The 12,171-nt window shown below is 45.1% G+C and overlaps 1 protein-coding gene across 3 annotated transcripts in view; it reads right to left on the bottom strand.

The window, feature by feature from the left end:
* Nucleotides 1–12,171, bottom strand: part of SEMA6A (semaphorin 6A) — a 128,187-nt gene that overhangs the window by 62,291 nt on the left and 53,725 nt on the right. The window lies entirely within an intron of this gene.

Here is a 12,171-nt window from a genome sequence, read left to right as displayed (position 1 = left end):
TATTTTTGGCAAGTCAGCTGTGTTCACCTCCATAAAATGAAATGACCTTGAAGATAAATTTAAGAGAAAAGGGGTCTCTGTTTCATATCTTTTCATTTGTGAATTCACGGATTACTGTTTTATATTAGAAACCTGTATCTGTTACCCATGGCAGCCTCCTTCCTGGTGCATCAGAGCCCTTTCACAAAGCTGCTCCTGGAACACAGGACCCAGAACCTTGTTAGTTCCTCTGTCCAAAGCCATTTTAAGGCCGTCATAGGTTCCTATTCACAGTCACGAAAACTCATTCCAAAAAATGTGGATGACTGAGAAAGCATTTTTTTCTTTTTAATGTAAATACTTTTCTTCTCAGCAGGTTTAAGGCAGCCTGCCATCCCCCAGATGTGTTTTGTTTGTCCAGCTCCGGTTCTTTCAAAAAATTTGAAGTGGTTGCCAGTATTGGGGGGGGACAAAAGGAGGTTTCTGATAAAAATCAGAAGATCTGACCTCTTGACCTAAATGTGACTATTCCCTTCAGGCACCACACCCCACCTGTAACACACAGGCAGACTTGCTTACATGTGCGTGTGCTCGTGCGTGCACACACACACACCCCATAATGAACCCTGTTTGTTAATTTCTGTTACTTGCTTCACTGCTTCTTTGAAATAGTTCCATAATTCCATAGTAATTCTAGAATGACCTTAGGCATAAATAAAATCACACAATCTTTGTTTAAAAAAAAAAAGTGGATCTTTTTAGACTCTGAAGAATACTATAGGGAGAATCTGAAACCACATTCTGAAATGTTTTTTATTTATTTATTTATTTTTAAATTATTTATTTATTTGACAGAGAGAGAGAGATCACAGGTAGGCAGAGAAAGGGGGGGGAAGCAGGCTCCCTGCTGAGCAGAGAGCCCGATGTGGGGCTCGATCCCAGAACCCCGAGATCATGACCTGAGCCGAAGGCAGAGGCTTAACCCACTGAGCCACCCAGGTGCCCCAAAATGTTATTTTTTTTTAAAGACTTTTTTTATTTATTTGAGAGAGTGAGCACAGAAGTTGGGAGGGGCAGAGCAAGAAGCAGAGACTCTGCTAAGCAGGGAGCCTGACCTGGGGCTTGATCCCAGGATTTGGCAATCATGACCTGAGCTGAAGTCAGACACTTAACCAACTGAGCCACCCAGGCATCCCCTGAAATGGTATTGGTTAAAAAAATTTCTCTCTGTATATTTTAGTTTCAAATACTGCCTTGCACTGGAACAGTAGTGAATAAAAATGCCAGATATACTGTTCTGACCCGCTGTATATGTTCTTAAAAATGCTCTATTTTGTGTAGAAAATTCCTAAATCTTAGAAATAAAAGCAGTCCCATTGGGACTGCTGAATACGGGGAAAGAAGGCACATAATTCAGTAAATATCGCATAATTCTCAGACATATTTCAAATAAGTCTTAATCTATAGGGGAAATCATGTAAAATGGGGATACCTTTTCATCTTTCCAGAGTGGTAAAGCCTTTGAAGTAGCCTGCCAAAGATGATCTTTGTTGAACAAAGCTATTTTACAGTAGTCCATCGATTGTTCCTAAGATTTGTGTATAGGAAGGTCAGACTTAGTAAGTGAGGGGTCTTTGAAAGTTAATTTGGTGAACAAACTGCCAACTTACACTTTGGAGAACACTTAATATTAGATACCTTTGTCTCTCTTCATGCCAAAATAAGCAGTAACAAGTCCCAAGTGTAGCATCACAACTAACAGTTTCACAGACACAGCTGGGTCTTAATCATTTCTTCAGTTGGAAAGTACACATTAATTAATTTGATTTATCTTGAAAAAGAGGGAGAGAGTGTGAGAGAAAAGCCCGAGCCCTTCCGTATCTCCATCTCTGGTGTGGAGATTAAAATTAAGCTTTAAATGATGACTTGCTCACCAGGGCAATCCATTACCCAGAGATATAAGCATGTATTTATAGACAGGTTAAAAGCGATCGTCTGTTCATTCATTGATTTGCTGGTTCTTCCTATTGCAGAAACTCTGAACCCAAAGGGAAGAAGCCTTGAGGTCCCCTTGTTTGATTCTCCTGGCTTCTGTTCACTAGAACACTAAAGAGGAGAAATCAGTGACGGGAGTAAGCAAGACATAAACCAGATCCCAGTCAGCTGTTAGATGTTAGATGAGAAACTACAGCGGGCCGACAGAAGGGGCAACATTTACCGAGGGCTCAGGAGCGGTATTGTAGCCTAATACAGAAGCAGATACCTCAGGTCATTTGCAGCGGGTGAAGGAAGAATAACAGACTCAGAACGCTGGTTCTCAATCTTGGGAAATATACATGTACTTTCAAAGATTAATTTGTCTTGACACGACACTTGAGTCTTTGGCCTTCCCCAGTTGTTATTCGTCTTTGTACACGTGCCCTACAAGCCAATGAGGCTGAGCCCTGCTATTTTATTGTATCTCCCAAGTTTCGTGGTTCCCATGTTAAGACGGCATGGGGCAGACGCACCGTGCTCCACCCCCAGAAGCTGGCCGGCAGGGCGATGCTCACAGAAGAAACCTGTTCTGCGCATCCTTTAATCCTTACACTTAGCCAGGACTGAGTCTGCGATAGGGTATTTAAGTATCTCCAGGTTTACAGTAGGGCTCCATGCCAGGAAAAATAGCTGTTTTATGTGTCTTTCTATCATCATATCATCAGATTGTTAACATGTACATCATAGGGGAGGAAGCAAGCGTTCTGGCAGGACCGCGGGCCATCCACACGAACACTTTACAGTTGTCTTCAGCCAGCGTTGTGATGTATTACTCCCTTCCTACACAACTTTGGGCTCAACCCTTGTAAATACATAGATAATATATTTTCTTGTTGAAACGGTTATTTCGTGGAGAGATCCCCATTCAATCACATGATCATTTCCCGGTCCACGGAATGCGGGCTGGGTCTTCCCTCTAAGACTGCAGCGTTGCAGACAGGCCTTGAGCTTAGGAGAACAAAACACAAATAGGCACTTGCTTCTGAATTTCAGACTCTGGAGCTAGCTGGGCTGTTGCAATTAAAGAGGTTGTTTAAGGAATGTTTGAGACTTGGATCAGTGCTACCCACAGACCATGTGTTTCTGGGCATCTACAGCCATTTGCTGGTTTCCCTTTCTGTTAACTGTGCTTCTCTGGGCTCCACTGGTCTATACCCAGGCAATGAGATAGTGGGGAGGCTGTCAACACGAGCATTCTTTTTTTTTTTTTTTAAGATTTTATTTATTTATTTGACAGAGATCACAAGTAGGCAAAGAGGCAGACAGAGAGAGAGGAAGGGAAGCAGGCTCCCTGCTGAGCAGAGAGCCTGATGCGGGACTCGATCCCAGGACCCTGGAATCATGCATGACCTGAGCCGAAGGCAGAGGCTTAACCCACTGAGCCACCCAGGTGTCCCAATACGAGCATTCTAAACAAAAACATTTACTTCAAAAGTCAGCTTCTCCTGCCTGATTTCCCATCTCATCGTCTCAACTTTCCACTCTCCTGAGCCTGAAGAGAAAGGGCCTTTGTAGAATCCACCACTACTCTAAAGGTATAACCCTCCTCTTCTCCAACCTGCAGTATTTGTGGAAAACCTTAAGAGCATATTTCATTTTAATAGGCATCTGCCGGGTGAATTTATTAGATCTATTTGGATTCATCTAAAATGAATTACATGACTTTACTCTGAGTCACATGGGCGAGAATTGTGTTGACTTAAGTATACACTCTCAGCCCAGATAAAAATTCTCTTCTACTGTAATTTTTCCCCTACAGTTTTTAAGACCAAATTGACTTAACAGATCCACGGCGTACAAGTGGTGTTGGGGCTATTGGCTGCCGTGAGCTGAATGGTCTGTGCAGAGTGCTGATTGGCCAGGAACCCAGCCTCCAGTATTCCAGATTGAGGGCTGAACAAAAGGGGCTGAAAGGAAGTCTGTCTGAAAATCCTGTGGCTGCATTCGTGGTGATAATTGTGTTTTGAAATGATCGAGTATTTTCAGTAGTTGGAGCTTCCATCCACCTCGCTCCTGCACACCCCTGTCATATAGCAGCAGGTGACTGTGTCAGCAAAGCATGAAGCAAATGGGATGTCACTGAGGTCACAAATGGCCATGTCTTCCTTCTGATTAATCTGGTGCCATGAGGACTGGAGAGCCACGACAAGCTTGTGCAGCCAGAGTACCACTCACGCTTAACCCCAGTCCTCTGCCCAGCCATTCCCCCAACGCCTGCCCTGGAAAGTTCTGCTCGGGCTCACAGACTGGGAGGACTTGGCCAAAGCTTGGCTCACAGAGCAGAAAAAAAGCAAAATTAGTTGCCAGCATTTTGGGGGAAAAAAAAAATTGGAGATTTAACATAGAACTCTGGGTTTCTGGCTTCTTAAAAAAAGAAAAAGCAGTGATCTGCCTTCACTGGCCAACATTGCCCATGGCCAGTGCTCTGGAGCCAAGCAGTGGCTGCCCCAAGGAGAGCATGCTAGCCCTCTCCACTTGGAAACATTCCTGCCATTCTCCATTGTCTTAGGAAGCCTCATCAACCACTCACCTCACCTGTCTGACCCCTGAAGGCTCTGAGGGCAGCCTCCATGCCCCTCAGGAAAAGCACATCAGCATGGCGGGCGAGGGAAAAACAAGAAGAATAGCTCACATCCGTCTTAGTATGTGAGCCTTGGGGGACCCAGTGTCTGCACACACACGAGAACGGATGTTGCTTGTTTGGAGACCCACCTGGGTGCTCCACACATGGAGGACATGTGCCCCAGCAGCATGGGGTGCTTGCCTTTGTACCTGGACTTGGCTGGGTAGATACAACTTGGAGTACTGTCTTCCCGAGTGTTGGCATCGATGAACTTTTTTTTTTTTTTTGAGATTTTATTTATTTATTTGACAGAGAGAGATCACAAGTAGGCAGAGAGGCAGAGAGAGAGAGAGGAGGAAGCAGGCTCCCCGAGGAGCAGAGAGCCCAATGCGGGGCTCGATCCCAGGACCCTGGGATCATGACCTGAGCCGAATGCAGACGCTTTAACCCACTGAGCCACCCAGGCGCCCCCCCCATGAACATTTTAATAATAAATAATAATAATAATAAGTGGGAACACTGAGAAAAATAATTTATCTGGAGACTTGCTAATGCAAAATACTCTTGATAATAAGATGGTAGTGGTGGTTTTTTTTTTTTTCCCCTACGAGGTAAATCATTTACTACTGTGTTTCAGTAATTCTTTTAAAAAGCCCATTTTCTGCTGACATCATAGGAAGTTTTACAGCTAATCAATAATTCACACTGTCATTAAAAGAAGGAAGGGCACACTAACAACAGGGTGACCCTAGGCAAGTCACGTAGCCTTGTTGGCTCTGTTTCCTCACCTGTAAAATGAAAGCATATGAAATGTTATGGGCTCTGGAGTCCAGGCTCTGGGGTTATATGATTCTGGGTGATTCTGCCCTGGTGACGAAGGGAGTGAGTATGTGGTGATTAGGGAGCACAGGACATGGAGGGACTTTGAACCTGGGCACTCCTGTTTCAAGTTCCTTGAGCTAGAGCTGAGAAATCCTGGCCTGTGACACCTAGTTTCAAAATCAGGACACGGTTCAAGTCCCATAAGGGGTTCTGATCTGGCCAGAGAGACCGCAGTTGTTACCACTTAATTATATTCCGATAGTTGGGTTTTACAGTAAGAATGACGTTTCCATTTTTATTGCTCTAGCTTTAAAAAATTTTTTTTTCTTTTTAAAAAAATTGATGTGTAACTGACATATAATACCCTATTAGTTTTAGGTCTACATCATAGTGATTCAGTGTTTCTATACATTACAAAATGGTCCCCATAATCAGAGTGGTTACCATCTGTCACCATATGAAGTTGTTGCAATGTTATTTGGCTCTGCTCCCTACGCTGGACCTTACATCCCATGACTGACTTGTTTTATAACTGAACTTGCGAACCTCTTAATCTTCTTCTTCTGTTTCTCCTGTCCCCCTCAGGCATCTCCCCTCTGGTAACCCACAGTTTGTTTCCTGTGCCTATGAGTCTGTTTCTGTTTTGTTCTGTTCATTTATTTTGTTTTTAAGATTCCACATAGAAATGAAATGTGTTATTTATCTTTCTCAGTCTTCCTTCACTTAGCAGGATACCCTCTAGATCCACCCATGTAGCAAATGGCAAGCTTTCATTATTTTTTATGGCTGAGTAGTATTCCACTGTGCATATATGTGTGTGAGCATGCGTGCGTGCATGCATGCACTCACACATGCAGACACACACACACACACACACACACACACACACACACCACTTCTTCCTCATCTGTTCTTCTATTAGAGGACACTTGGTTCACTTCCGTACCTCGGTTACTGTGCTCCAGCTTTCTGACCTCATAGTTTGTGTCTTTGTAATGTCACTTTCTTTCTTTTTTAAAGATTTTATTTATTTATTTGACAGAGAGACAGCAAGAGAGGGAACACAAGCAAGGGGAGTGGGAGAGGGAGAAAGCAGGCTTCCCACTGAACAGGGAGCCCGATGATGGGCTCGATCCCAGGACTCCGAGATCATGACCTGAGCTGAAGGCAGCTGCTTAACCGACTGAGCCACCCAGGCTCTGTCTTTAAAAATCTGAATTGACATTGGTGTAAAAGCTCCTCAATGAAACCAAACTATTGCTCACAATGTAGGGAACAGAAAGAGCAGAGGGTTTTGAATCCTACTTACCAGCTGAAGGTCTCTGAGCCAGATTCCTCAGCTTTAGGGTGGTCAAAACAGTATCTCAAGCTTGGATGTGAGCTAATAATGCTCTGAAAAGTTGTACCCCTCAATAAATGTGCATTCTTCTGTTGAGATACTTAAAAATGGCTAGTAGCTTTTCTTGGAATTCCTTAAGAAATTCTCAGGTGGACCCCAGATTAGCAGCTGGTGTTGTCTTTCTTCAGTGGGAGAGGAAGCCCCCTCTTCTTCGTCCTTCCCTTTTCCTCTTGTCCTCACTCCCCCCCTTCCCCTTCCAAGTCACGAAGCTTCCTGTCTCCGGGTGGGGGACCATCTGGGAGAGGCAGAGAGCCCATCTCAGAATGGCGTAACTCTCATCGTGTGATTGTAAAATGTGAATTCTGACCGTCAAAGGAAAATAGCAGTGTGGAAGATGGGCAAGGGATGGGGTGGGCATGAAGCTTTATCATGCACTCTCTGTATACAGGGTCCATATGCATACTGTCTTATTTAAACATTGTGGCAACCCAGGGAGACAGGCCTTATGGTCTTAAGGTCTTAGGCACACAAGGAAACTAAGGCTCCGGGAGGTCAAGGGATGTGCCCAGGTGCCACAGTCAATATTTACAACACCGTCAGTAAGAAGGGAAGGTGCAGACGCAAGCCCAGGTCTGTGTGATGCCAAAGTCAGTGTCCTTCCAGGACATCAAAGAAAGGGGAACAGAAGGAAGGTTGGAAAAGAGAGAGCTGCTGAAATAAACAGCGACTATGCTTAAGATAGTAGTTGAATATATGTTGATGCATCTATGCTCACGTGGACAGAGTGGCTTGACGTTCCTAACGGCTTCAGTAATAAAAATCTATCGAAGGAGTACACAGTTGCTTCCACACATGTAGGCATGCAGAGGCTCATTCCATTCTACAGCCCCGTGATTGCAGGCTTCACATAAGAAGACGCAAATGCTTCTGAGCCACAGCATTAGGAGAAGTGGATTGGCTCATGACAACACTGTGTTAAGTGGAGCCACTTGCCTGCCGGCCACCGCCTCAGCAGCAATGTTTTAAAGTCAGTACATCCTAGAGAACAGAGTCTGTTAGGAAGGGTAGAAACAAGCCCGCTTCAGCAGCTGATAAGATAAACAGATCTGGACACCCCTCAAGTCAGCAGAAGGAAGCTCTCTGCCCAGAGACAGGAGGGAGAGCAGGGGTTGGTGCAGAAAGCCCAGCTTGCTGGACACTTGTCTCAAGGGGACCCAGCTGCTGATCGTTCTTGCACCAGAGGACCGGTTCAGGGATTGAAGAGTGCTGAGACAGCAGGTGGCCCTCCCGGGCCTGCACAGCCATGTTTCAAGGCCTGCGGACACTGGGACGCTGCTGCTGTCCTCAGGATGCATAACCGGGCCACCAAAGAACACTTCCCGGGGTGAGGAACGACTCGGGCCTGGCGATGCTGGTGAAACCTCCGCTCTACCCAGGCTTCAAGGGCCACATCCACCTCTTGGGTGATATTTGCCTTGAGATCTAAGGTTCATGCAAATGAGAAAAATGGCCCTAGCCTCGTAATAAAGACCTGGTCTCCTCCTCTTCTCAGCCATCAGCAGAAGCCTAGAAACCCCCATTTCAGGGGAAATGCCACAGACCCAAGCTCAACACATTTTGGAGAATGGCATGGGCATTCAGTGGTGTCTAATCATGAAAAGCTGCTGTGTGTAATATCCCATTTTAGGTCTAAAACCAGTTCACAAAGGAGCAGGAAAACAGCTGTGGATTCAGAAGTCCTGTGAGGAAAAACAGTTTTGTTGGAAAAATAAAGTCAGGTTGTAAAGCTATTTCATGTTTAAAGGGGAAGAGGCAGGTCTTCTCCTTCAGGAGGTTCTGTATTACAGCGGCTTTCCTTGTGTTTCCCCTCCTCCCAACACATGCACCCCTCAGCCGGCACATCCAGTGGGCTTCGCTTGGACGTTTCGGATACAGTCCCTATCTCACTGGCTCTCCTCGAATGAAGTCATGACCTTGGCCCCACTGTCTGGAGCTCAGAAGTCTACAGCAGTCCCAGCCACAATGTAGCCGCATCTCACATCAGCTTCTGGGCACCTCCATCTTTCCAGCTTTTATAACATGGCTGAACTCAAACATCTGCTCCAGAGGCAGAAACACGCGCCCCCTTTGTTTTACTGCTAAGGAAACTGAGGCCTGAGAAGGGAGGTCACTTGCCAAGGGTGGCACAGCTCAAAAGTGGCAAAGCTGAACAGCAGTGGACTCCCGACTCCTTCACTGAGCTCTGTCCCTACGTTACACTGCCTTCAGAAAGGCAGCCAAGACTCATTCATTTCTCCTGGGCTTGCTGCCTGGTGTTCATTCCTGCCACTGCCCAGTTCCCTGCCTTCTGTCGGGAGCCAGGCGCTGTGCTCGCTGCTGAGGCAGGCGGCGATGGGAGAAAAGATCTCCTCGCCCCCCCCGCCCCCCGCTCCAGAATGTTCTCTTTAGTAGATGGACCCCACAGCTCCTGCCTGTTGTCCCAAGGTAGAACACATAAACAAATATCCGTAAGGTTTCAGAAAGAAAGAAAAGAGTCCTGTTGGGAGGAATACTGTCTAGAGCGAGGAGGTGTTGTAAAGGCAAGTGGCTGGGATGATCACCCTAGGGCCTCCTGCTGGAGAGAGGCTTGGCACGTTGCAGGGTTGGGGGTCAGTGTGGACTGGGGAGTGTAGAGGAGGCGCCGGTGGGAGCTGAGAGATTTCAGGCGGACTAGGTCTAGAGAACAGTGTGTTACCATGAGCAACTCCATGCCGATGGGGTTTTCAGACACTGGAACTGGACCATTTCCCTTTTTGCCTAAGGAATTTCAAATATTTGTCTAAAGTAATGGGTGGATTTTTGTACCTCTCCCGAAGTTCAGTTTAAAGAATTATAGGTGAGAATAAAGAGTGTATCACATTACTCTTTCCTTCTAAGAATATGACCCGGGATGAAGAAGGACGGGGGCGGGGAAGCTCTGCAGCAGGAGCTCAGAATATTGGTGTTCGTTCACTTGAGGTGCTGATTAGGAGTTTTTTCCTCATTCCTCTTCCTGGTTTTCTGTACATCGCTAATTTCATTAAAAATGAAACAGGGCAAAAAAATAATAGGCTTAACATTGAAGGCACTTGCCTTCTGCCTTTAGAAAGCTACTTGGAGAGTGACTCTATAGAGAGCAAACTCGAGATTAGTGCTGGGGTTTTCCACGAAACTTTGTCAAAATCCCGAGTTGCTTTCAACTAAAAGGCAGCAGTTGCCAAACTTTGATGGGGTGACTTTCCCCAGTCACTTCTCCTCTGCTTGCTCTCAGCGCAGTTAATGGAAAACAGACTCTCCCAGCTGCAGCCCTCACCTTTCGGCTCCTCACTGGCCTGGGATTGCCTGTGGATGAGCTGGGCTGCCGGGCTCTGTTCTTGGTCCTGTTGGAGTGCAAGTCAACTTCCAACATGGCTCCGAGAGAAATGAAAACAACTGCGGAGTCTCTCTCCTCCTTTGAGCTCGGAGTAACAGCCCAAAGTAACAATATCATCAGTCACACGTGATGGACGCTTTGCCTGAGCCCTACATGTTTTATTGCCTCCCCCCACCGCCCCCCAGCCCCCGGTTCAAACAGCCTCAAGATCAGGCAGTGAAAAACACCTTCTTGCACTAAACCTCATGGATCAGGTTCTCTGGTGTTGGCTGCATGTTGTCTTTCACCGTGTCCCTTGTCTCTCTCAGTGAGCTCTGATGCTCTTCCAGGAACGCGAAGGCCAAAAATAGAGTTTATGTTTGACGACAAGCTTCTAATTGTATATAGAGAAACATAATATCGTTTCAGGATCTGCTCCATACCAGGCATGATATTGCCGACTGGTTCTTATCATCCCTGAAACATCTACACGCACAGTGGATTATCTGTGTCTCCATCTAGACGAGACGCACCCAGGACAGAAATGAGATGGAAGCTTTAGCTCTTGGCTTTCCATGATTTTCTTACATTCTTTAGGAAATTCATTTCATTTATTAAGAGGAAAAACTGGTCGTCTTTATATCCCAGCGAATCGGATGAAAACCGCAAACCCATGCATTTAAAGCGATTTAAATTTACTTGTGCCATTGGTATATAACTGCTGAATTTTCCTGAAATTGAATGAATGATATCTTTATTGCCTTTCTTCATGTTCTTTATTCTCTGTCTTGATTGACTTCGAGCAGGTATCCCTTTGAACTGGGGTAGAGAGAGCACTGTTCACTAGTTCCTTCTTTTCAGATCAACTCCAATCTGGTGCTAATACTCCCCGTAGTGTTCATTTATTTGTAATGTGAAATCCTACCCTGAAAATTAATAATGATTTCTAAACATCCTGAAAATATGCTTCCTTAAGGCCAGTAAAAGTAAGTTCCAGGAAATTACGGGTTTGTTTAAATGTCTCTGCCACTTAATGACTTGATTTCTTACATAGGTGACTTCAAGTTCACTGCACAGAAACTTTGAGATTTAAAGCCCTGTTTATCGAGAGGAAGGCGGTAAGCATCTGGATGAACTATTTTCACAGCAGTGGTTGTTTTGAAAAATGCCTCACTTTTTCTTAAGTGTAAAGAAAAACAAGATTTGCTTTTCTGTTTCTCTAGATCTGGATGAAGCGAGTTGGTTTTTGAAATAGAGGCACACGGCCCCTCATTTGCAGTTACAAAAACCAGACCAAACCAAACCCAGGGAACAAACCCTGAAAACCAAACATTCTTTCCTATTTATGTGGTGACAAAATTTGACTTAAATTGGTATGGGACCATCTATAGACTTTATTGATTCCTCTTGGGATGAGTATTTATACATTTCACTGCAAAAAAAAAATTAATGGAAATGTAGTTGCCATATAGTGTTACTGCATTCGTTTCGGGTGTGGGACATGATCCTACAATTCTAGACATTACTCAGTGCTCACCACAGGTGTGTAGTCACCATCTGTCACCAAACAGCATTACTGCAACTTGACTGTGTTCCCTGTGCCCCACACTTCAGCTCTGTGACTTACTTAATTTGTAACTAAAGGTGTGTACCTCTTAATCTCCTCCATTTCACCCATCCTCCACTCTCCTCCCCTCTGGCAACTACCAGGTCCCTGTTTTTAAGAGTGGTTTCTTGTTTGTTTTGTTTCTTAAATTCCACATATGGGTGAAATTATATGGGATTTGCCTTTCTCTGCCTGACTTCTTTCTCTTAGCATAATATCCTCTAGGTCCATCCCTGTTGTTGCAAATGGCAAGGTTTCATTCTTTTTGATGGCTGAGTAGTACTCCCATTATATTCATATGCTACCTCTTCTTTATCCATTCATCTATGGATGGGCGCTTGAGCTGCTTCCACATCTTGGCTATTGTACATAATGCTCCACTGCCAAAAATATGAACAATTTGGTTACTGGATGCTGCCCTCACTGGGGTATATGTCCCACGCCACTTTTCTAAA

Source organism: Lutra lutra, chromosome 5, assembly GCF_902655055.1.
Source record: "Lutra lutra chromosome 5, mLutLut1.2, whole genome shotgun sequence".
Lineage (NCBI taxonomy): Eukaryota > Metazoa > Chordata > Mammalia > Carnivora > Mustelidae > Lutra > Lutra lutra.
The sequence above is the reverse complement of the archived record's forward strand: the minus strand, read 5'-3'. Positions and strand labels throughout refer to the sequence as shown.